The following is a 26,596-nucleotide window of genomic DNA, read 5'->3' on the forward strand; positions in this document are numbered from 1 at the left end:
ATTTATACCTCTGCTGATTTGAGTCTGTGTTCTGCCACCGAGTCTAACTGCTACAGAAGGTGATGCAGAAAATATTTACAAAGTTTCCTTATTAAAAAAAAAAACCAACACGGCATCAGCAGGATTAAATAGAGTAAAATACACAAATTGCCTAGGTGATCACAATACACAGCAAGCATTCAACAGTGAACTCACAGAGTCATTGTGAACCATGCCCTGTGGCAGGCAGCATGGCTCACAGCTTACGTACACCCCATGCTTCAGCCTGCATTGTATCTACACCTAAGAGATGACAAAGGCCCCACATTTTGGAAAGGTTTAGAATATATCAGCCATAGATCCAATTCCCTTCTATGGTAATTTGCTTATTTTACCCCATGCCATTAGCTTTTTACTGTAGCCCAGTATGGCTATGTCAGCTCCAGCTATGGTATCCCCATTCTAGAATGGATCTCTAACCTTGACGGATGTTCCATGTGGTACCTGAGTTTTCATAAGGGGCCCGAGACACTAAGAAGCCAAATGACCTGTCTAGCATCACACACTGAGTGGCAGAGCTGGGACTCAAACCCAGGAGTGTGGACTGTCAGATTCTGTGTATTTCTGGCCCCCAAACTGGCTCTACACTATTGTCACTCACGAAGGTGGGGGCAGAGGTAACACATACCGCAGAAATGTACTGAGACACATACTGACTCGTTCAAACCCGTGCCAACTCTCATTGCACAAATAAGGAAATGCAAGTTCCAAGAGGGCCAAAATCCTGCCCAAGGTCATCATTCAGGCAAATGTTGAGAACAGATCGTGAAACAATGAACCCCTCCAGACATGTCCTATGATCAGAAATCACTGAAGTCTCGCCCCCAAATTGTCCCCTTGGCCCTGAGTTCCCTCCAATCAGCATGATGCTTGGTTATTTAGCTGACCAGGATCCAGAAGAACCTATATCCTAAAGGTCACCTACCTTTATCCTGACTTCAACCAGAACTGCAGGGCCAGGAAAGAATAGGATCTCTGGTTTCTTTGGGATCTTCTCATCACTACAGGCCTGAACGGTGGCCCTATGTGTGTTGAAAACCACAAGATAAACCCATTTTTCTAACCCAGTCACAGAAAGACACACATGGTTTGTACTCACTCATATATGTATTTTAGACATAGAGCTAAGGATTACCAGCCTGCAGTCCACAGCACCAGAGAAGCTAGGAAACAAGGAGGACCCTAAGAGAGACATACATGGTCCCCCAGAGAAGGGGAAAGGGACAAGATCTCCTGAGCAAATTGGGAGGGGAGGAGTTAGGAGGAAGAGGAGGGGAGAAGAGGAGGACATGAGGGAGCAGGAAGACTGAGTCAGGGGAAGAATAGAGAACAAGAACAGAGATACCATCATAGAGGGAGCTGTTATAGGTTTAAAGAGAATTCTGGCACTGGGGAAATGTCCAGAGATCTACAAGGATGACCCCAACTAACAATCTACCTTAAATGCCCTTCCCCAATATTGAGATTGATGACTACCTTATATGTCATCCTAGAGCCTTCGTCCAGTAGTGAAGGCAGAATCAGACACCCACAGCTAAACGCTGAACCAAACTCCTGGAATCCAGTTGCAGAGAGGGAGGAGTGATGAGCAAAGGGGTCAAGATCAGGCTGGAGAAACCCACAGAAACTGCTAGCCCTGAAGAAGGAGATCATGGACCCCAGAATGAGAGCTGGGAAACCAGCATCGGACCAACCAAGACCCCTGAATGTGGGTGTCACTTAGGAAGCCTGGGAAATCTATGGGGCCTCTGTAGTGGATCTATATCTATACCTAGTCTACTAATTGACTTTGGGAGCCCATTCCACATAAAAGGATACTCTCTCAGCCTGGACACATGGGGGAGGGCTCCAAATGATATCAGACTTTGAAAATCCCCTATGAAAGGCCTCACCCTCCCTGGGGTGCAGAATGGGGATGGGATAGGGAACTGGGGGAGCAGGGGAGGAGGGGAGGGAGAGGGAACTGGGATTGACATGCAAAACAAGCTTGTTCCTAATTTAAATTTAAAAACAAAGATAAACCCATTTTTCTTTTACTGGTGTCCAGGGGGAGAGGGCAACCCTCTTTGCAGGGTGGGCAGAGAAGATGGTTCATCTGTATTGTCACTTTGGCTGGATTTAAACACACTAGGAAACACAGTTTGGAGGTGTCTGTGGGTAGCTACCTCTTCTGAGAAGATGAGCTGTGGATGGGGCAGCCCATCCTGAATGAGGGTAGTGCCATCCTACAAGACAGGAAACCAGGCTGCAAGATGGGGGAGGAAACTAAATGGGTACAGGCATTCATCTCCCTGGCCCCCCTGGCCTCCCAGATGTGAATTAGCTGCCACAGCTGAGCCCCTTCCTCGCCGTGGTGAACCTCATCCCCTGAACTGTGAGTTGAGACACATTTTCCCTCCACTGAAGTTGTTTCTTCACAGGCATATAGTCACACTGAGGGGAAAAGTCACCAATGCAAAAAGCTTCCTAAAGGGGGAGAGATGTCACTGCTACCTGCAGGGACAGTAAGCTGAGGCACAGAGTTCTGGTCCCAGTCCTGGGCTACTGAGTTTCATGGATGGGATGGGCCTGTGGAGGGAACCGGCCTGAGGACTGACCGGTTCAGGCTGAGTAGGTAGGTGCCATCACTTGAAGTGCTCATTGGGGTTCTTAACTCCTAAAGAGGACATAAAACTGACTTATGAGCTGAAATCAGGTGTTCAGACATAAACACGCCATGGCCTATGATTGATTTGACTGGGTAAATAGCTTTTATAATTGGTATGTTTTTTATTAAATTTTAAAGGCTGCATATTTATGTGGGTAGGGGGAACTGATATATGCTGAGACCAGCATGTTGGCACCCTCAACCCTCCCGGCTCCCTGCTGGCTGAGACCCAGGACCATAAAATACGTTTCTCTTGTCTGGGCCTCTGGAACCGGGAGGACATGGGAAGAAGACAGGGGAGGATCATGGTCACTCAATTGCATCTCTGATGTTCAAGACCATCCTAGGCACTGGCGTGGCTCTCAAGAGGCTTGGGGCGAGCAAAGGAGGCACAGGAGGGCTTTTTTTTTTTCCTGATGGGCACCTAAAAACAGCAAATGTACAGATGCAGAGGGAGGCATGACTCCACCTGCCTCCTCTGTACATGCAAGATCAGGATACAGGCCAGAATGGAAGCATCACCAGGTCACAGCTTTGGCAGGAACCTGAATGCAGGCCCCTGAAATGTCTGGGTTCTCATTAGAAACCATCTGAACGGTGAGAAAGGGTGGTAAGGTCCAGATACCACATGTGTGTCCTAAGCAGAGAATTAAGTCCTCAGTTCCGGTATCTATAGAGTGGATCAATGGTCTGCCTCTCAGGGAGTCAGGACCATGGGTGGGAAGTAGGAAGAGGAAGTCAAGTCCTCAATCTTCTCGTTTGCAGCCAGCAACCTGAACTGGAATGTACAGACACTGAGAGAAAGGAGCTCATTCTCCCAACCGGAAATGGTTTGCTCTCACCTGAGTCACAGACAATGAAAGGTGACTTAGCCAGACTCAAACTGCACATAGATCCCTAGATTCCAGGCTGAAGCAGATCGGGGTTGATCAGATTCAAAGCTCAGGGTGCCCAGTATGTGACCAGGATCAGGGGCCAGTGTGTGAGAAAGGTGTGTGGGCATGGTCAGGCCCAGTGTGTGAGCAGGGTCATAGTTCAGTGTGTGAGCATCATCAGATTTCAGTGTGTGAGCATAGTCAGTCTCAGTGTGTGAGCATGGTCAGGCCCAGTCAGTGTGTGGGCATCATCAGAGTTCAGAGTGTGGCCAGGGAGGGCTATACTCACTCAGTGAACAGAGCTGAGGCTTGATGTTTAATTGTGGTGTTTTAAATAAGAATGCCACCCATGTGCGCAAGTGTTTGAATGTATGGTCCCAGCTGGAACAACTGTTTAGGAATCATGAAGTGTATGTCCTCACTGGAGGAAATATGCCACTGGGGGTTGGGCTTTGAGAAGTTTCAAAAGACTTAAGCCATTCCCATGTCTCTCTATCTCTGCCTTCTACTCCCTCAGATCAAAATGTAAGCTCTCTGTCACCGTGGCTTTTGTCCACTACCATGGACTCTAAACTGTAAGCAAAATTAGACACTTTCTTTTTAAGTTGCTATGCTGGCTAGTTTTATGTCACAATATAGTCATGTGAGAAGAGGGTACCTCAAGAGGGAAAAATGTCTCCATAGGATCCAGCTACAGGCATGCCATAGGGTGGAGCTACCTCTGAGCTGGTGGTTCGTGTTCTATAAGGAGCAGGCTGAACAAGCCAGTAAGCAGCTCCCCAAAGTGACCTCTGTTTCCGTTCCTGCCTTCCTTGAATTCCTACCCTGACTTTCTTCAGTGATGGATTATGATGTAGAAGTATAAGCCAAATATAAACCATTTCCTACCTAACTTGCTTTTGGTCACGGTGTCTCATCATAGCAACGGGAATGCTAGATAGGACTGTCTTCTTGGTGTTTTATCACAGCAACAGAGAAGTAACTAAGACAATAGCCAGGGTGAGGAATAAGCTTGCGACGGGTCTCAAGATAAAGTCCAAAGTGTTCCCAGGCTCAAGACCAGGGCTCAGTGTGGATCAGGATCAAGGGTCTGTGCCTGATGAGGATCGGGGCTCAACTTGTAAACCTGAAGGGTTCCATTCCCTACAACGTCTCTTTGCTCTCTTGAGGCACTTGAGGGACAATGTCCGGAGGCAGGCTCCTGTTTGACCCACCTCCCCTACACAGCAGGTGACCGAGGCCAGACCCTCTTGGGCTGATAGAGGGATGCAGAGATGATCTGGCTCTCTTTCCTTCTTATTCAGCTCCTATCTAAGCTTCCACAAATCCCCCTAAGCTGGCCCTGAGCCTCTGCCGCTCATGGGAGCTTTCTAAGGGTGCAGCTGAGGTTCATCCTGACTCCCACCTCCCTGTCAGGGCTGCAGACAGCAATGGAGCAGGGGAAAGGGTCCTATGGCTGGCACTGTACCTGACATGATGCGGCATCGGTTCCCCATTTAAAAGGCCTTCCTTCCCTCCTCACCAGCCAGCCGCCCATGCTTAGGGGAGATGGACATCAGCCACCCCACAGGACTTATAGCAGGGAGGGAAGTATAAACAGTGGCCACTCTCAGCGTTCACTGTGAATTTGACATCCAAGTGCTCCCATGGGCCTGGCTATAATTAATCTCTGGCGATCCCCTACAGTATGAGCTGCCACTGTCCCTGTAGGTGGGGAGAGGAAGTGCAATCAGCAGAGCCAAGACACTGTACCGTGCCCACCAACAGCAAACCATCACTGAGCCCTGAATTCTGAGCCTAAATTCTTGGGGTCTAGGAAGAGGAAGGAAACTTGGCAGAGGCTTGTATGGGTATTTTATCAACCCTGAGGTCCCACAAGGAATGTGGATGTCAAGTCGGGATCTCAGGGTTTGGGGGATAGGGACAGGCAAAGCTGTAGCCAGTTTTATCTAGATCTGCTCTGGCTGAGAATCCGCCCCCTCCCTGCTGTGCTGGGTGCGACCACCCAAATTCCCACTGTTGAGCTACACACTTGCCCAGCTGATTGGCTACCTGTTGCGGGTCACCCTGCTCAGACACTCCTTGGGAGAGGGGGTGAGAAGATGCAGCACCAGTGACTCAGGCACTGGGAGTCAGTGAATAGCAAAGCATGCTGCAGACTCCTTTATTAAGGAAGTTAGACCCGCCTTTATACCCCCTCCCAAAGTCCTATTGGCTCAGGCGGCTGACTCTGATGCTTTGTCTTTTCCTCATTGGGTCAGGCATCTCTTCATCAGCAGTCTCTGGGCATAGAGGCAGGCTTGGCTCAGGGAGGAAGTGCCTGCCTCGAATGCTGCTGCAGGCTGGCCTGAGCACCTGACCAGGGCTATTGCTACTTGGGCAGGCTGGCCAGTAGTTTCTCCTACAGCTACCTATAGCCACCCCACCACTGCCCTTAATCAGGAGCTGACCCTTCTCCTAAGACTATTTCCAAGGTGTCTTTGGACACACCATTCTGATCAGGGGTGCTGGTCTTTCTGCATAAATGTCACTGAATGATTTGTCACCTGTCACCACAATCTGTTCCTTCACATGGAGCCAACATGTGGACATTGTTCACATGGAGTGTAGCTTTTTTTCTCTACTAGATGGCAGCTGGTCCTAGGCTACTGGGAGGCTGCAGGGAGAATGAGTCGGTGTGCTATGTCTATGGTGGTTTGAATAAGCCGTACTTCCCACAACGACAATAATGGATTAAACTTCTGAAACTGTAAGCCATACCCAGTTCAGTGTTCTCCTTCATAAGAGTTGTTGTGATCATGGTGTCGTCTCTTCACAGCAAGAGAACATTGACTAAGACAATGTCCAAGGCCTACCCTCAGATGGAAGCGGCTAGCTAGGCCTGCACTCCAAAACTGCCTGGTAAAGGAATGGGAAGGGAAGAGCCCCTGATGAGAGCCTCCTACTCGGCTGGCAGTGGGCTTTCTCTGGCTGAGGAGGCTCATGACAGGAGGGGTCTCCAGAGGCAACCCACATGGCCTGGACTTCGTCCTGGGGCAAGAGGAAACTTTGCAGGTCAGAGTCTCCAGGAAAAAGTCTCTAGAGGTTCAGAGAGATGATGTCAGGGTGGGGTACTTGAGGTAATGTTAGATTGTAGACCAATTGAAGAGATGGGGCATTATCCTGCTCTTAAAGATCCTCTCTCCAGAGTGATGGACTACACTGAAGAGAAGTTATAGCAGGCTGCAGCCTTTTCTAAAGAGGGCTGGCCAAAGAAAGCTGATGCTGGCTCAGGCTCTACTAGGGGCCGAAGTGCTGCCTGGAGCTGGCTAGTTGCCCTCTCAAACACCTGAACCAGGTTCACCAGAGAGAGAGAGAGAGACATTCCAGGCCCAGAGTGCAGCATGGAGGTGCTGGAGCTCTGCTCCAAACCCCAGAGCTGTGAATGACACAGAGTCCATTCATGCTAACATTACTAGCAACTCTCTCTGGCTACATAGCACCTCTCCAAACCTGAGTCAGACCACCACCTCATGGGACTAGTTTGGGGGAGTCCTGCACTCCTCCACCTTCAATCCTTCCTACCTAGACCAGCCTCCTTTCCAACCTTTCCCAGCATATACTTCTCTCTGCTGAAACCCACCCAAAACAGTCAGACTTTTACTGTGGAATGTGCAAATTCAAAAAGTGGCAAAAATGATACACAAGAGAATTTTGTCACCCAGCATCATCCTGGATCTCTCCAACCTCAGCACACAGCAAACTCGGAACCACTGCAGAGCAGATCACAGGCTCTTATGCCTTTCACCAGGTGTGTGTATGTGTGTGCATCTGTGTATATGGCTATGTGTATCTGTGTATATGTGTACCTCTGTGCATGCATATGTCTGTGTCTATGTGTGTCTATTCATCTGTGTGGGCCTGTATGTGTGTGTATGCCCGTGTACATGTGTATCTGTGCACACATGTGCCTGTGTGTATTCAAATGTGTATTTGTGTCCGTATACATATGAGCCTCTTGTACATTTGTATCTGTGTACCTATGTTTGTATATGTGTCTCTGTCTGTGCCAGTATAGCTGTGTGTTTCTCTATGTATATGTCTATATGTGTATTATATATGTGTGATGCGTGTGTTGATATGCATAATGTCCATTGTGTATTTAATGTGTGTCTATATGTATAATATATATGTCTGAGTAATTTTTGTGTCTTATAATAGTGTGTATGTATCTATGTGTATCTATATGTGTAGAATTTATGTCTTTATGTATAGCATCTATATATGTCTATACATGTAGCATGTATCTATATATGTCTATATGGATTGAATATGCATGCACCTATGTATGTGTCTATATGCGTAGTGTCTGTATGTACAACATGTGTCTATGTGTGTGTACAGTGTATTTGTGTGTCTGTGTGTAGCACGTCTCTATGTGTGTCTATGTACTTAGTTTCTCTGTGCCTATATTCTGTGTACATGCACTTCTATGCAGTTCCACCCATATACTCTGTGAGCCACCATCATGGTGAGCAACATAACCACAAGAACCTGGCAGGTTCAGAGTGCTGCCTTCCACACTTACTATTCTCACAGAGTCTTACCCCTTCAGCTGCTGGTCTGCCCTCATCTACATAATTTCACCATTCATAGAACAGCTCTCACCTCTCAGAAAATCTTCCATGGCAATGGCCTTGAAGGCAGGCCAGAGTCAGGACCCAGAAGACCACAGACTTGGTTGAAGGTTTTTCAGTGGGGCTAGAAAGGAGTCAGGGGGACCCTGTAGTCTTGGTGCCCCCTGATCTTAGCCCAGAGGGGACATTACGATGCCATGTGTGGCTCTGGGTCAGGCCACGTTGGTAGGTGGCCAGACATGGCATGAGCAACTTCAGCTTTCAGAAGCTCATAGTTTACCAGCACTGCTACTGCTGCTCCGTGTACATCACCAAACCTTCAAAGGCTTTGCTTCAAACAAGCCAGGCCTCCGTTCTGCAGAAGCAAGGGAGGAGCTCTGGAGACCTGGAAGCAGGTCACAGGGAGGCAGAGTGGGGAGGGAACTCCCCAAGTGTGGATGGACAGGAGCAAGCTGGAGAGGAGAGCCAAGAACATGGATCACAGGAAGACTAGTGACACATCTCCCGAGGGATGGGGCTCGGGTCACCTGGGTGTTCGCATGCTGTTCTTCCTCGTTCTATTTTGGAAGTTGATGGGATGAAGAGGTCATGAAGGCTGTAGATAAGGCAAATTAAAGCATCTGAGGAATGGCAGGAGCTGGTTGGACGTGGCCACTCACAGAGAAAAGAGTATAACTTTTTTCAGAGCTAAGGCTCTGAAGCAGGACAGCCAGGAAGATGCACTCACATGTGCTGGGGACTGCAGTTTGGGAGAGTCTGGGCCTCTTTGCATGCATCAATCAGACTGAAGCTTGGGAGTGGGAGGGACCTGAACAAGCGCCTCCTGGTCCAGCAGACCTCAATCCAATCTTCTTTTATGGGCCTCAGTTTCCCCAATTGTACAGTGAAGGGACAAGATTGAAAAACTCTCTGGTAGACGTCAAGGAACGATACTGTTTGGCCCTGCCCTGGTGATGGTGTGAGAGAGAACTTCTATAAGGACAGAACCTCCGGAACCAAGAGGAGAACTGTGATGCTAGGAAAGCCTGTCTCTGTCACTTCCTACCTTACAGGTCCCCTTTCCCCCAGTAGCCCCAAACCTGCCTTTAAATGTGTACAAACCAGCATTTCCCCTGGACAGCCAGCTTGCTTGTCACAGTCCTCATTCTTGAGCACAGGTACCCACATAACAAAGATAATGGAAGGACCAGACGCAGAATCTCAAGGGTCCAGTATACTCACCCCCATGTTTGCTGGCATCCTCACATCACAAGGGGGAAAGGAGCCAGTTCACTTCCAATGAAAAGAGTCACCAGCCCCCAGATGCATCCACCATCCCAAGCCCTCTGCCACTGTAAGCATGATCTCAATGAGAGCCAGACGAGGACCACAGGCTGACCTCCATGAATGCCCCAGGATCCCCATCTGTTTGTTCAACACAGAACCTGGCAGACATGTTTTTTTCTGGCTCCAGCCACCTTCAGAGTCAGATTTGGTTGGTTTCTCATCTTTATTTTGGCAAGGAAAAAAAATGAAATTTCTAATTTAAAATTTAAAAAAAAATATATATCAAAACGCCACCCTCATCAACTTTCACCAGGCTCAGATGGTGTTTGGGAAATTATCTCTGTCACTCTTTCACACACTGGCACACTGGCTGGCAGGCAGCAGCGATGGCCTCTCTTGCCTCAACACGCCTAAATAGTGCCACTCTATCTGCAACTATTTACCTTGTGGGGCTGTGCTGAGAAGCCCTGGGGACTCGGAGAAGGGTCTGGAGAAGGTGGTGGATGCTGAGAAAGCAGGACAAGGAACAGATCTCCAATTCATTCCCTTCCCACCCTGCCCAACTTGTTGGGTGACGGTAATAACATCCAGTTTGGACAGCACTGTGACTGAGTCCCTGAAGCCCCCAAGATGGGTAAGCAGAGGTTACAGAAGGCTCCAAGCTAGAAGAGCAGATCCAGTAAGGGTTTGCCCCAGGTGAACTCCACACCTGCTGGGAAACTCAGGGAGCCATAGGCCCTCCCTTGCTCTCCAGTTCCTGCCTCTGCAGACCTGCAAAACTCTTGGCCTCCCACAGCACATGGGCAGTTTGAGTGCCTTAAACTTCCATCAGAGTTCAAGCTGGTGCACCATCAGGGGGCTGCTCACAGCCTGTGCTTTGAGCATGATCAGTGGGGTTGATAAAGATGCTCCTTGTGGGTGGCAAGGCTGACCTCTTCAAGTGTGCACTTCCCAGATAGACAGACAGATGCTGAGAGGGGTGAACTCATCTCCACACCCCCGCATGCATGTGTGTGCATGTGTGTGTCAGGAGGAGAGACCCGCATTCCAGGGCTGTGGCTCTCTTCCTCTCCATCATGAGCCATATGAGATTCTGCTCCCCACAGCGTGATGAGGAGCTGCCAAGCACCAAGTTCTGGCTTCCATCTTCCAATGTGCAGATGGAAACCAGATGCTGAGGGGCAAAGGGACTAACACAGGCCAGAGATGTCCCTGTTATTCAGGACTTCTCATTATGACGGGGAAGACAAAACACAGACCAAGATAAAGAGTGCTTACAGAGCTCCTAGCAGCCCAGCCACCATCTCTATTCAGCTAGCCCATAGGAATTTTCTTGTTCTCCCTGATGGTGTGAGGAGTGAATGTCTGTGAGGCTTCTACAGTGTGAGGACTGGGTGTCTGTGAGGTGTGTGCAGTGTGAAGATTGGGTGTCTGTGACTTGTGTGGAGTGTGAGGACTGAGTATCTATTGAGCTAGCACCGACCTCAGCACTAATAGCATAGATCTAGATTATCAAGGTAAGAGGTGAACAACTAGAAAGTCTAAAGGGGGATGAAGAGACAGCTCAGCAGTAAAGGGTGCTGGCTGCTCTCCCAGAGGACACAGCTTTAATTCTTAGCACCACACAGTGGCTCACAATTATTTCCTGCAACTTCAGTTTCAGGGAACCCAGTTTCTTCTTCTGGCTTCTGTGGGCACCAGGAATGCATATGGTATACAGACATGAATGCATGGAGAATACTCATACACATTAAAAGAAATAGGAAAAGGTAAAGGAGGTACCAGAGTGGTGAGCATCCAGGCAATGATAGAATGGATATGCCGGGGATATTTGAGATTAAGCATGTGGTCTCCACTCTTGAAGAAGGATGTTTAGGCTCCATGATCCATTGTCTTAGGTCACAATCAATTGTTCCCTCTGACCTTTGAATGCCAGCCGCCTTCTCTCCCTAGATGAACAGGTGGCTCAACATCACACTGAAGGGCAAACGAAGAAGGTCCAGAGCCAGAGCTTGTGAATAGGAACCTCGGCAGAGCACTTTGATTGATCCAGATTGGAGCTGGTGACTCTCTTCACCAATGATCAATAGGCAATGAACAGGGCCAAGCAAGGATCAGCCACTCATATAGCACAGACATGATTATAGAAGTAAGAACTCGGGATCTCTCAGCAGCACCAGAGCCAGGATTTGAACACAGGTCTTCTCGCCTACACAGATGCCAAAGCACACAGCATTCTCTCACCCTCTGCTCAGCACCAAGATTGTAAGGAAAGCTTTGTGGGATTTTCTTTGCCTTCTTTTACCCTGGAAAACCTGAGTGTTGACCCGGACGTTGTCCCCATCATCAGGCTTCCTGACTCCCAAACCATGAGCATGAGCTGACTGCATGACCCAGCAGCTTTGTTCACTCTGAAAGAGCCTCAGGTGTATCATGAGTTGTGGACAAAATGGCCTAGACCCACATTCCAACTTTACAGAAATCTCAACTTCTTACCGTCAAGTTCAGAATCAGGTCCACCTCCAGGGTTGTTCCATGGAACTTAGCATGAGGCTCTCAAACATGCAGGGCCTGATTCTGCAGCTGGCCCATGTAAGCAGATGATACTCAATGTTTGTGTCTGAGCATATGCTGAGAGCCCCCAGGCCCTGGATGCTGTCCATGGAGACGGGTGCTGAAGTCCAGCTTGGGCCTGTAATGGGGAGGGCAGGTGGTTGGGCTTAGGGCCCTCTGGCATGCAGGCACTGTGAGCACAGGCACTTCATACTTCCCAGCCTCTTCACCAAAGGGCCCAGATGTGCAGGCCCTGGAGGAGTGGGCCTTGGAGATGGGAGAAAGGACTCTTGACCTAGTCTTCCTTAGAACTGCTTGTTTTGATGCAGAGTTCCAAAAAGGAGGTGACACAACCCCTCCAGGTCTGTGGACAAGCCCTCCAGGAGCCACCTGCCCATGTACCCTATGAGTCCTGCTTCCCTGAGGACAGTTCCTACAACGCCGTCTTGAAACCCAGCCCAGGCAGCAACCACATACTGATGATTTCTAGTCCAGAAAGAGAAGTCAGTGGTTAATCTAGAGGCATTCTCAACCAGATACAATGAGCACTGGTGGACAGCAGCAGTCTTGGTGTGACAGCTCCTGGTAATTTTAAGGTGGTTTCTGTTTTTCTCTACCTGGAGTTCTCTACTAGCCTCTGTGTATTTGCTCATTCTCATAAAAGAAGGGCCAGCCTCAGTCACGGGTGATAGCAACAACCAAACAAGCCAACGACACCATCTAATGCCTTCTTAGTAGAGATCAGCCTCACCCACCATATAAACATGACCAGAAAATACTTGGGTAAATGTCAAACCTGGGTGTCCATCCCAGGTTTATCACTAAGGTGAGCCTCATGAGACTGCCCCCCAATCTGCCCCATCATCTGATTCACAAATTAGAAGTTAGGGTAAGATTGTAACACCTAGCTCTCTGTTGAGCACCTGAAAAAAAAAAGTGCTCCAACACCTCACAATAACATTCCACAATAGCATCTCACATATCAAGTGAGACCTTGGGTCCCCATGACACTGAGACAGACTCAACAGTTCTGTCTGTCTCTCATGAGGGACTCTGCATATCCATTATATCTTGGGGGTACCAGGCTGCACTAGACCAGACTAGTCATGATGTAAATAGATCCTGAGGTACAAGGAGGGAGGGGCTAGTAAGGCAGCCATGCCTTCTGGGGAGCTGTCCACAGAGGCTGGTGCTGAAATCCCAATTTCTCCAACAGGAACAGGAATGAGGCCAAATAATTTGGTGGATGGAAAATGAAAGAGATGGGGATCCAGGAAGACAGTTAAGTTGGCAAAGTTCTTGCCCTTGCAAACATTAGACCCCCCAGAATACATATAAAAAAGCAGGCATGAAAGCTCCTGTTTGCAATGTCAACACTGAGGAGGTAGAGACAAGGACTTGCTGGGACTTCCTGGTTGGCCTTTTCAGAGAGCTCCAGGCCAATGTGAGGTCCCGCCTCAAAAAGCAAGATGGGTGATGCCTGTGGACTAATACTTGAGGTTGACCTCTGACCTTCACATCACATGAACATATGTCCATGTGCATTGGTGCATGCATGTACAGCACATGAACCTGCACACACATACAAAAAGAAAGAGGCAGTCACATACAGTCAGTCACCTTATTTCCTCTCTGAATTTGAATCTTCCATAAGAAAATTAGATGACACAAACTCTCTGGCTACCTAGACCTCTGATTTGCATTGCCCTAATTTCACTTGTATTTATCCTCTGTTGGGCACTAAGCTCTTGTTCCCACTTCTTGGATTATCCTCTTAGCCTAGTTGTCAAAGCCCTGCTGCTTCTGGAAGGCTGCAGCTCAGCTAAGAAGGCAAAGGGCAGTGTTGAGCACAGCAAGCAGAGCCAGCACAGCACAAGTCAGAGAAATGGAAGAAATAGAAAGCTAGATGACCAGAGCAATGGCACCCAACTGGATGTTACCTACCAATGGGGCCATGGTTCAACAAGAAGGGAGGGGATATGGGTGGTCACTGAAGCAGTGTCTGCAACTGAAAAGGTGGTGTACAGCTGGCTCACTGATATCTACAACAAACATGGTCAAGAGTATGATGCTTCAGTCTCAAGCAAGCACCTGGCCCCAGATGAGGGTCATGTTTTCACTAGACTTACCCAATGCCTTCTCTGTGTAGGTGTGATGTCATGTCATCACACACACACACACACACACACACACACACACACGTCTCACAACAGCCACATTGGTCCTGGGACCTGCCAACTTCTATAACAGGCACAGATGCACAGGGGTAAAATCATAGCTGATCCCCTCTCCTCCAAGCTTTAGAACATAGTGACCACATAGCATTGTTGAACAGCATTATCAGAAGATATTTTTGAGTAAATGTCAAACAAGAGCTTCACCATCAATAGCCCAAGTTCAAGGTATGCACCTGTTTCCACAAAGGCCCCATCATGGTGCAGACATTGTTGGCTTCTTTTGTCTCCCACGTAGGTAGTGGCCATGGCACAGACATCTCTTTCTGTTTTGGCACTGTCCTGAGAAAAACAGGAAGTGACAGATGTGCACAGCTTTGCCATGGCCAGCATATGTGTGGATGCTGTTTCTTTGCCAAAGCTTGCTTCCTTAAGGAGGTTCCTTTACACCCCAAGTCAAGGAGGAACTAAGACCTGGAGGGCAGAATGAGAACACTATGCTACAATTGGGACACCAAGCTGCTGGCCCAGTGGAGGTTGAGTCAGCTTAGATAGAAGAGAAACTTGGAGTGAGTTGAATTGGTGGCAAGATTGGGTTAAAAGACAAAATTCTGGCATTAGGACAATTGAAATGAATTGAAGGAATTGAATTTAGTTCCGTCCGAGAAAGGAAATAGGATTGAATATGAGGGGCCTAATAGAACAGAATTAGGATCTAATTGTTTTGAACTGAAAATTACATGGAAAATAACCAGGAGCTGGACTGTGGGGTGTGAGCTGAGCTAGAGAGAAGGAACTGGGAGAATCTGGGGTGAGTGAGATGAACTGAGTTGAGCTTAACTTTGTAATAAGAGATGATGGCATATATTAAATTTGCCCTGGGTTGGACAGGCCTCCCACCTAATATTCCCCAGCAGAAGTGTGTTTGTGCTCTTTATGTGGAATTCCAAAGAACATTTTGAAGCACATACTATGTGCAGAATCTGGAGACTTGACCTTGACCCAAGAATGTTTAAGCTTAATCTCTTGTCAGTTCCAAAGTTCTGAGGTCAATCCCTGGAGAGCACCAGCAGGGCCACCAGAAGAAACTCATGTCCTATAGGAACAGTGAAGTCATCTAGATAGTTCAAGCCCCTAGAGTAACAGAGAGGTCATCTAGAGAAGCTTCAGTCCCAAGAGGAGCATTGCAGCCACAGGAAGAAACTCGGGATCTAAGAGAAGTGCCAGGGATGCATGGAGAAGCTTGAGTCCCAAACCTTGAAAAACATGGGAGTCCGCCCTCCTGCCCTCTGTGGGCATCCTTACTTTGAGTCACAGTAAGAACACTGCCCTTGGGACAGGCCATGGATGACAAGATGACAGGCTGTGGGGCACAGGCTCTGAATCTCCTCTGTCTCTTGATTATCTTACCTTCAAAATGGGGACAAAAGTGGCTCCTTCAGAGTACTACCTTTATAGCCTAGGAATCAAGTTTCCTCTCTCGTTATTACAACTGCCATGTGCCTCCCTAGCTGAGCATCTGTCAGTTCCTAAATCTTTCACTTAATCTCCCAAGACACTGTAGAAACTGCTTTGAGAGGATTTGGTCATCTCATGGAGGCTGGTGACACCAGTGCCACAGTCATGTTGAGCCACCTGGACTTGCATTTCTTCCTTAAAATTCTCCATCCATCTCTGCTGCTCCATGAGGGCTCTGACCCCAGCAGCTGAAGCACTTCCAAACCTCAGATGCCGGTGTGCCTTCACTATGCAGCAGCCACAGCCCTCCTGCCAGGCTTGGCACCATCTATTCCACCTCCAGGTAGCCCTCTTGTGGTCCTGAGCACAACTGTCATCTCCCCACTCACCCTCGGTCCCTTCCATCATAACTACCTGCTATGCTCTGTCCATACTCTCAACTTCTCCAAACCCACACCCCCATACACAGACAGAGACATCACCCCAAAGTTCAAGGTAGTAACAGAGCACACACCTTGGAATCAGGGTGAGCACCCAGCTCACCAACATGGAGCTTTCTTCTGGAAAGTTCATTTCCTACTCTGATCCTGTTGGAAACCCTTCATGGACTTTGAGCAGTTTGTCTGAGTACACATCTGAGCAATATAACCATATTGAGAATTTGCCCAGGGCAGCATTCCCCATCCAAGGATGGTGCGTCAGCTGCCTCTCAGTGCTTTTGTCTTTTCTGTTATTGTCCCCAACTTGTGTTGAGCTCAAGGATGCTCCATCAATTAGTGCAAGAACACCTTAGCCTTGTTTTTATATCACAAACATGGGCAACTTCACAGGCAGCTCCTCCTGCCCTTGAGTAGAGTTAACTCAGCTTCCTACATTGCCTTCCAGATTTTTGTCAACTTCGTTTGTTGTTTTTCCGGTTTACTGGGAAGAGCAGGAGTACACTGCGCTTTCCAAGTGGTGAGGGTTCTCTTGGCCTCTCCAAACACACTCGGGGCTGACCTAGGGAAGAATGGAGCATGAAGTGCCAGGGTCCCTGTTCTGAGGACTTTGGGAGCCAAAGCTTCATGTGAACACATCAGAATCCCAACAATTAGCTGGTATCCTGCCCTTAACCTTAACCCTGATGAGCCTTGGTATTCTCATCTTTAGGAGGAGGGTAGTAGCAAACACTGCCATGGAAAGGGAAGAGAGTCAGCACATGGGTTGAATGGGCAGATACACAGCAGCTGCTTGCTGCGTAGCCTGGGATGGCCATTGCAGTTAGGGTGATAACAATATTGAGTCATCAATGCTACTGAACACGTTTCACTGATATTTATATTTTCTTCCTTTTTTAAAAGTAAAATGTACTCCTCAAGGAAAATCAACATTTAAAAAAAAAATCTCCTGTAGCTGGAGAGATGGGATGGTTCGGTTGGTTAAGAGCACTATTTGCTCTTCCAGAGAGTAAGGGTTCAGTCCCCAGCACCCACATGACAGCTCACAACTGTCTGTAGCTCCATTTCTGGGGGATCCAACACAGTCTTTTGACCTGTGCAGGCAACAAGTATACACACAGTACAGTGACGTACACATCCAAAACATACACATTAAAAAATAGTGACAATAATTTAAGTAACAATTTTAAAATAATGGATGGATGGATGGATGGATGGATGGATGGATGGATGAGTATTGTTAGCTCTGGTCCCCCGCCCAAGCTCTCTGATGGTCTCACAGCATTAGCAAAGTGTTCCTTTGGTGACTTTCCTCTCTTGAAAACAGCCTGAACTTCACAGCCTTGCGTGCTCTCCCACATCCTCTGAGAAACTTGAGAAGTTCTTTAATAAAGAAATTAAGCCTCGCCTGTCACACTTGCTGCAGATGTCTTTTCTGGGCTGTGCAGCCCCGGCCTTTGGTTGGCAGTTTTCATCTGACATGCAGAAGATTTTCATTCCGACGCAGCCAAGCCTGTCCATATTTTCTCTCCTGATTCCTTGTATTAGTTCTAAACTTAGGAAAGCTGCTCTCTCCCGAGGCGGGATGAATATTAAATTCTACTTAATTCTCACTTTTTGGGTCCCTATTTTTTTTTAATATACTTAACGCTAATCCAGATGGAATTCAGCTCCATGGTGGGAGTGGGAGGGTTGCAGTGGGCTGAGTACTTGCAGGGAAGGAGCAGCCTCCTCACAGCCACCACAAAGCAGACCCCAGAGGGAGCCTGAGTCCACACCCAACCCCAGCTGGAGATGTGGTGCATCTGCCCACCCCCATTCAGGCACCTTTATCCATAGTCTCAGCCAGAACAGAGCAGAAGTCTCAGGCCCTGGAAGATAAGAGGCAAACTGAGGACTTGGATGCAGGACAGAAAATGCTGGGAGTCCCACAGGACCAGTGGCAAAGCCTCGCCTCACCAGCTGGACTCTCCAGTGGAAAGACCAGAGGCAGTGAACAGGAACCCATGCCCCACCATCCATCCCCTCTGGTACCCAGGCTGCTGGTGGTTGGGTGCAGCATTCCCCAAACAAAAGCAGAAAAAACAATTCAGGTGAGGTCAGCAAGATGCCCAGAGCTGCCGCTGAGACATCCTGATGCGAGTGTCCAGCCAGAACACAGCTGATGCAATAGGTGGGCACCAAAGCCAGTTTCTGGCTTCTGGAATACTGTTCAGGCACTGGCTAAGGCTCTCAGAAAAGATCTTCAGCAGCTGATGGATGGGGGTGGAGTCAAGCTGTTCTCAGCAACTGGACTCCAGCACATTTATGGGATTGCAAGATGCTCACCAAAAGCAGAGGGAGCTGAGGCCTATTAATTTCCTAGTTAATCACAATGGACATCTGGTAATGACACTTCTTTCCACCCTACCCATGACCAGCCTTGAACTGAGCTGTAACTCACCCTCAGCAGCAATAGTGGATACAAGAACCTTGGCCTTGGGCAGCTGGTGGATGTTCTTTGCCGGAAGGCTGCCACTAGAACCCTTGCCTGTTGAGTCCCATTGTTCAGGAAGTAAGGACCCCAGCACAGCGGAGCTCAGGTTATCTCCAGGAGTCTTTCCCATAGAAGGCATGGTGCCCTGGGAGATCATGGTCCCAGTCCAGTCTGGGTCCCACCCTCCAGAGAAGCAATTTTGTAACATGCAGCCTCCTGCCTCAGCTGGTAGCTGCTGGAGAGAAACAGTTACCTGTTCTGGGAGCTTGATTGTGCTTTTCTGCTTTTATTTCCAGAAGGACATTTCTAAAAGTTCCACTTTTGCCACTCCTTGCTGACTGTGTGACTGTGGTCACTCTGTGTCTGCAGACAGGTGTCCTGTGCATGGCTGCTGAGAGACAGAACGCTGGGCTGGCTGTGGATCCTGGATGTGGATGTGGGAGCGTAGGCTGAGGACAGTGTCTCTCACAGTGCTGACTAGCAGACAGCACCCTGCTTCACCTCCCTGCAGAGGTCACAGAGCCATCCGCCTTGGTTCACTGGCCTCCCTGTACCCAGCATAGTTCCTGGTCTTTACTGTGGCGACATAAATCAGAGTTCACCTGAACCCTGTGATTTAGATTACGTCCTATAACCGACATGGATTGGGTCAGGCTTGGTGCAGATAGCTAAGGGTCTGTCCAGGACACACTGCCTGGGAAGCAGAAGCCAGACTATGAAAATGAGCCTCTTTATCCCTGTGAGGCGGGCCTGAGAGACAAGAGAAACAGCACAGAGAAAAGACTTGCCATGTAGAAAACCATCAGGCTGGGTTCGTGAAGTAGACCTGTGACATGGACCCTTCATCTGTGAGCCGTGTTTTCCCTCTGCAAATGTCCTGGATGCAGCTCACAGCACCCTGTGGTTTCCCTCATGCTAAGAGCTTCAGCCCTGTCTGCACCCACGAGGCCAGTGAGTGTGGGAAGAACAAAAAGCCACCAAATGGCAGAGGCTTGAAGCATTTTCCTGGGTGTTGGCAGAGGGACCTGGAGACACAACCAATACAAAAACCCTCCTTCTCTGAGTTTCTCCTGTAACGACAGCAAATTTCCCTCTGCAAAATGAAGGTGCCTTCCAGCTCATACAGCTCCAACCTAGAGGCTGGGATCCAACCCAGAGCCCCGGAGAACTCATGTGTGCTTTACACCTCTAAGTTGGGGCTGCTTATACAGCCAGAAGCTGGTTCATCTATACCCCTACCAGCATCAAGCCCAACCCCACCAGGATGCCAGGGAGGGATGGGGGATGGAGCCCAGGCTGCAAAGGGCATGGAAGGGAAGAGCAGGAGGCTGACTCAGAACAGGCATGGATCCCTGGGCTGACAGCTGACTGACCACAGGAAGAGGCAGCAGGTTCAGAGACCCTGAAGCAAGAAGAGCTTGAGGAAATGTTCTAGTCAGGTCTGCATGACATGAAGCCTCATGGGTAGAGTCACCAGCAGGAGACATCAGCTACATACAGCTGGTCCTCTGCTAGACTGCTGTACTTTCCTGGCCTCTCACCCTTCCTTTCTCCCCTCTTCTGCTCAAAGCCCCTCCATAGTTCCCATGCCTCACCTTCTGAGAGCTCCCCGATATGTTTAACAGCATCCATGTCCAACACCCCACCCACGCAGTCCATGCCCCTCCTCTTCAGGACCCACGCCTAGGCGATGCCCTCTGCCTGGCTCACCTTCCTCTTTCCTTTTTCAGCCTCCCTCTTTTTCTATATGTGTATGCATGTTAGTGTGTGTATACACCAATGCACATGCATGTTAGTGTGTGTATATACCAATGCACTTGTGAGGGGTGTGCCTGCATATACATGTAGGTGTGGATGAAGGTCAGAGGTAATAGCGGGTGTCTTTCTCAGATACAGTCCATCTTTTTTGAGACAGGTTCTCTAACTGACCTGAAGCTCACAGGTTAGGCTAGATTGGCTTGCCAGTGAGCCCCGGGGATCCACCTGTCTCTGCCAGGAACAGTGCTGGGATTCCAAACAAGCACCTCCACACACAGATTTTTACATGGGTTCTGACTCAGATCCTCATGCTTGCTCAGCAAGCATTTAGCTAAGTCCCCAGTTCCTTTATCTCCCCCAGATCACCGCCCAAGCCTACTTCCCTGAGGGGACTCATCTGCTTTCCTAATCGACTCAGACACCGTCCCAAGACCCATAAATCACCTTCCCATTCTCCCAGGACTGCCACAGCCACCACTTTACCTTGCCCCATGAGATCTGCCCCCATGCAGGTTGTCCCCACATGGGAGCTCTTGCAGGAGTATCGCCCACCACTTCTGCTCTTGGAGTCAGTCCTAGGGCCTCTCCTGACAGCAGTGTAGCAAGCACAGCACTGTTGATGAGCTGTGGGAAGAAAACTCAAAGTAAGCAAATGTCATTTAACAGGCAAGATGAGGCCGACTCGGGGTTCAGTCTGGGATAGGCAGGTGGAAGATGAATGTCTGCCCAGCAGCTTAGAGAGGGGCCCCTGGGAGCTAAGACACTGGGTGATTCAAACCGCTTCCTTTTACTTCCCAGGCTTTGAACTAAACAGACCGTGATCAAAAACCCACCACAGCAGCGAAAAGTGCTGACCTAAGTACTTCTGAGGCGAGTAGAGTCTGGAAAGCAAAAGGCAAGAGGAACTGTGTGTCAGCTGATACAGCACTGCCCACACATGGGTGGGTCAGCCACACTGCTGCTCCTGTGCATGCCCCAGAGCTGACCCATGGAATAGAGAGCTAGGGGTCAACCTACCAATGACAGAGATCAGAGACAATCAATGAGGCGCTGGAATGAGGTAGAGGGACCTCAAACGGACATGGCAAAAATAAATAAATGAATAACAGCTAGATGTGTGCACAGGTGTGTGTGTGTGCACATTCACCTACTAGACCCATGAATTAGAGCATCCAACAACTGTGCCACCTCAGCCTCAGCAAGCAGCCCAGAACCCAAGTCTTATTTTCCAGAACCATCTCCAATGAGAGGCAGTAAGGTACCTTGGGACATGTCTGAGATGAGCTTGGGTAAGAGGTATACAAGATGAGTCCCAGGCATCATGTAGCCAGAATGTAGGAGAGTTGGATACAACAGACCCCATCGGGGCTCACAGGGGTCACTGGAAAGACACAGGGGGTATACCCGATTGTAACTGGTATGGAAGTGGCCATTGCCCAACCCCAGAAGTATGGAGTCCATACTGATAAAATACATGACTGACTCCATGCATGCATGCATGCAGAAAGGACAGATGGAAAAAGCAATGGATGGAAGGAAGAAGAAAGGAACAGTGTGTAGATAGATAGAATGACTTGTTCTAGAAAACTCTAGATCTTTCATGCAGGCACTCCATCCTCTGTGACATGATGCGAACCTCACCTTCCTCAAGTATGGGCCATGCATAGTATGTCTTCCCAACATACAGCGCAGACAATGGATGGAGGGTGCTCTCTTTGGCAGAACATATACTAAAATATTGGAATGATACAGAGAAGATTAGCATGGCATGAAAAATGGCATGCAAATCCGTGAAGCCTTCCATAGAAAGAAAGGAAGGAAGGAAGGAAGGAAGGAAGGAAGGAAGGAAGGAAGAAAATGGATTGAGAGATTGGTACAGCAGATGAACCTGATAATTGTCACCCGAGCCTGGTGACAAACATCAGCTTCCACGGGGATAAGTCATATGAACAGGAGGCCATCATGAGACCCTTGCTCCTGGAGATTCCTCCTAGGGACACATGTGACAGCTTGAAGTTCCACAAGAGGCCTGATGGCTGAGCAAAGGGATAGGAGAATGGCCCCACCAAGAAAAGCCTCATCCTGAGGCCCAGCAGGAATTCAGTGCAAGCAATGAAAATGGGGTGGAAAATGAAGTTAGTTGATGAGCCGTGTCAATGAATCGCAATTCTGACACTTGCACTACAGCCACGTGCACACAGAAAAGGTGGGGTAGGTGCTCCTGGCAGCACTGTGCTCCTTGAAACTTCTCTTTCTATATAAAACTGCTACCAGAACATTTGTTTTAACCCATAATGAATTATATCAACTAAGCAAGGAAACATGGCGAGCCAGAACCTGACATTCAGGGTCACCTGAGATGCCTGACACACAGAGTGCGGAATCCCTGGGGAAGTCTAGTGGCTACAGCTGGCAAGGTCTTGTGGCTGCACAAGAGCATCTCTGGCTTTGTCAACAACAGTACAGAGACAAGAACGTGAGGAGAGGTATGCATCTCCATACATTGGCTCAATGGGAAGCTCCCGGCCGAGGAGGGGCCAAGTACAAATGCTGCTGTCCAAGACAGGCTCTTTTCCTCTCCTTGTCTAGACTGCCTCTTTCCGTGTCTATCTTCTCTGCAAGGCTCCAGATGTGCCTGCAGACAGTTGGCTTTGTGGTCTCAAAAGGCCCAAGTATGCCTTGAAGAAGAGCTTTTCCACTATAAAGTAGCCCAGCGTCCCTGTCAACAGAACAAGGGACAGCATTTAATCCATGCCAGTACCTTATCACCCAGCCCAGGCTAGGGAAAAGGCGAGAATTGGCCCAGGACCCTGCACTCACCACTGGACATGAGCTGAAGCCAACACTTCCCCCAACCTAGGCCTCCATCCCCTTAACAGTAATGAGGAGAGGGAGTGCCTCTCAGCCCACTGATTTTAGGATTCTCATGGGTGGGCAGAAGAGGATGTCTGCATCTTGGGCAGTAGGTTGGATCCCTCTGTGCTGTGAAGTCAGGCTGAGGAAGTGCAGACCACAGCTTGCCTGCCAGAGAAGCTCACCAAAACCCTCTAAACCAGTGGTTCTCAACCTTCCTAATGTGGCAACTCTTTTTAATACAGTTCCTCATGTTGCGTTGACCCCCAACTAGAAAATCATTCCATTGCTACTTTATAACTGTAATTTTTCTACTGTTATGAATTGTTATCCAAATATCTGATATGTGAAACCCCCCACACACAGGGGTTGTGACCCACAGGTTGAGAACAAATGCTCTAAACAAACCTTAGTCCCTCTCATGCACTGCTCTGCTCTTGGGACAGGCAGGACAGAGCCAGCTGCTCTTCTCCCTGGCCCCAGGCAGGAGCAGTGGGCAGGGACTGAGACTGACTCATTCAAAAGCATCCTTCAGGTCACAGGATAGCCACTCTCCAGAGGAGAGGAAAAAGATATTTTGTGCATGTGTTCATGTCACCAGGAATTTGTAGCGAGCAGTGTCTCCCAGACCCATATCTGCTCAGAATTCGGGAAAGAAAGCCTGTTTGGGAGTGAGGTATTTGCATAGAAGAGTCAAAGACATTGAAACAAAGCCATCTTGGGTCTAGGGAGCACCAGGATCCAGTGATTGATAGCCTCATAAAAGAAATCACAAAAGTCCAGGCTCAGAGACATAGGCAACCCATGGGAAGTCACACACAGAAGCTGGGATAGGCCCCAGTGGTAGAGATTTATCTGCCATGCTTAATCCCTGGGCTTGATCCCCAGCACCACAAAAACAGGCAGAAAAACTTGGGGGCAGCAATCAGAAAGTGCAAACTGTCTATGTAAACACACCCAACTGAGTGACTAACAGCTGCTCAAGAAATGTCACAGACAGTCTTCCTTCCTGCAGGGTGAGTCGGGGGCGTTCTGGAGCCTAGGTGCCACCTTCAGTACCGAGTACGGAAGAGTCGCTTTAAAAATATAAAAATAACACTTTTATGGTTATTAAGGTAATAAGCATTGACTGCAGAAAACATCAAATAAAGAACGGAGATGATGCCTAAAGGAGTGAGGACGTGAAGGAAAACCGCTGACGAGCTTGTCCACTGGAGCCGTTAACGCACTGGTAAACAGGAAGCTAAGATGCGAGTTATTCTTGCTCAGAGCAGGCAGCCTAATGTTGAGAACTTTCACAGAATGGCCCCATTTGGACTCACAGCCCAGGGTCTGCATTCCTTGTGCAATAATGCGCTCTGCAGGTGTCTTTCCACGCCAGTAAGTGCAGTCCACCTGTCCCGCTGCTGCCAAAGTACATCCTGCAGAAGGGCTGACCTCTACCGGGACACCTGCGACACACACAGGCCACCATTCCAGCTATATGCTAGGCCTCAGCTAGTGAAGAGGTCATCCATGATTTAACATGTGCCCTAAATCCAACATGTTCCTGTCAGATGAATGGTAGGGATCTGAGGCCTGAGATACAAGCACTGCGTGGAAAGATACAAGTGAAGGCTGGAGAAAAACAGGCAAGGACCAGGATATGGTCTAATCAGAGAGCACTTGCCTCCTCCCATCTCCAGCATCGGGGAATAGCTGCGTAAAACCTGCATGAGATTGATTGAGTCTGTAAATAGTCAACCATTGACTGGGCGGGGCTCATGACACTCCACACCCAACCGAAGGACTGTGGGCAGTCAGTGGCTTCCGTGGAAAGAGGAGCCATTTTCTTCAGTGGTGTAGCCACTCTGGTAACTTAACCGTGCTCAAATAAATAACTGTATTCCTGTACTTAATATGTGCCCCCTAATTAAAACTCAGGGGGGTCTCCTTTAAAAAGACATAAGAGGAGGACTTACTGGAATAAGTAGAAGGGGATAAGAAAATGTAATGAAAGGGTGAGCGTGAACAAATATACTATACACATGTATGAAATTGTCAATATTTTAACATTTATTTTAAAGAATGGGGTTGTCCATAGGAACTGCTGACCTGGACAAGGGGGAGCTCATGAACTCCAGTCTGATAGCTGAGAAACCAGAATAAGACTGAACCAGACCCCCTGAATGTGGTGTTAGTTGGAAGGACTGGTCAGTCTATGGGGCCTCTGGTGGTGGATCAGTATTTATCCCTAGTATACGAATGGACTTTGGGAGCCCATTCCATAAAGAGGGATACTCTCTCTGCCTAGACACATGGGGGAGGGTCTAGGCCCTGCTCCAAATGATATGACAGACTATGAAGACTCTACATGGAAGGCCTCACCCTCCCTGGGGAGCAGAAAGGGAATGGGATGGGGGTGGGTACAGGAAACAGGGGAGGATGGGAGGGTGTGGGAACTGGGATTATATGTAAAACAAGCTTGTTTTGATGTATGTACGTATGTATGTATAAAGTTCATCCATCCATCTGACAGCTCTCAGTCCATTATTTCCCGGAAGAGAATCCCTGCCCTGAAAGTGAGCATCTCAAAGTCTCCAGCAATGCTTGCCTTCTAGGAAGACAGCATCGACCTCCCCATAACCCGACACATGGCTGTCTGAACCTCAGTCCCTGCACTCCATCCATCCTGAAGAAGACCCCATGTGTGCTCTGATGCCGAAGTGAAGGAAAAACATGGACCACTGGCTGTTCTTTCCCTTCTGGGGGCCTGAATGCCAAGGTCCTAATCTTTTACTATTGGGTTCATTTATCTGATATCACTTAAAGAGCTTGCAGTGATGCGACAGGCAGAAGGGTAAACAGGGAGAAAAGTGTCCCAGCTTGAACCATATGGGGTCCACATTCTCAGAGGGAAGTGGGTAGTGCTTGTACACACACACACACACACACACACACACACACACAGCTTGTGTCCACACATGGATATGCACTCACATGGGTAAACTCACATACATAAAGACAAGTGTCTTTCTTCACTAGGGTTTCTATTTCTGTTATTTAAAAAAATGATCAAAAGCAACTTGGGGAGGAAAGAATTTATTTGGCTTATATATCCTGGGCCATAGAGAAGATAAGACAGGAACTAGAGGCGGGAACTACAGCAGAACCATACAAGAATGCTGCTTGCTGGCTTGCTTCTGTGTTTTACTCAGCATGCATTTTATACCATTCAGGACCATAGGCCCAGAGACTGGACCCTCTCACATCAATCCTTATTCAAGAAAACTCCCTAGAGACTTGCACATTGGCAATCCAATACAGACATCATTTTCTCAACTGAAGCTCCTGCTATTATCTAATAACTCTAACTTTCATCAAGTTGGCCAAAAACAAAAAGCCATGAGAGCAGGTGAACTCAGGAGCTGAAGAAGGCACAGAGTGGCAGAAAATAAGCAACCC

At 48.5% G+C, this 26,596-nt stretch overlaps 1 protein-coding gene and 1 non-coding gene across 2 annotated transcripts in view; one reads left to right on the forward strand and one right to left on the reverse strand.

The window, feature by feature from the left end:
- Psca (prostate stem cell antigen) overlaps positions 1–26,596 on the reverse strand; it is a 1,185,392-nt gene that overhangs the window by 696,395 nt on the left and 462,401 nt on the right. The gene's annotated exons all lie outside the window — the stretch shown is intronic.
- Positions 22,008–22,109, forward strand: LOC127235449 (U6 spliceosomal RNA). Its single transcript, XR_007835709.1, has one exon. It is a non-coding gene; the product is annotated as a U6 spliceosomal RNA (small nuclear RNA).

Source organism: Phodopus roborovskii, unplaced genomic scaffold (assembly GCF_943737965.1).
Source record: "Phodopus roborovskii unplaced genomic scaffold, PHOROB, whole genome shotgun sequence".
In the NCBI taxonomy this organism is placed as follows: Eukaryota; Metazoa; Chordata; class Mammalia; order Rodentia; family Cricetidae; genus Phodopus; species Phodopus roborovskii.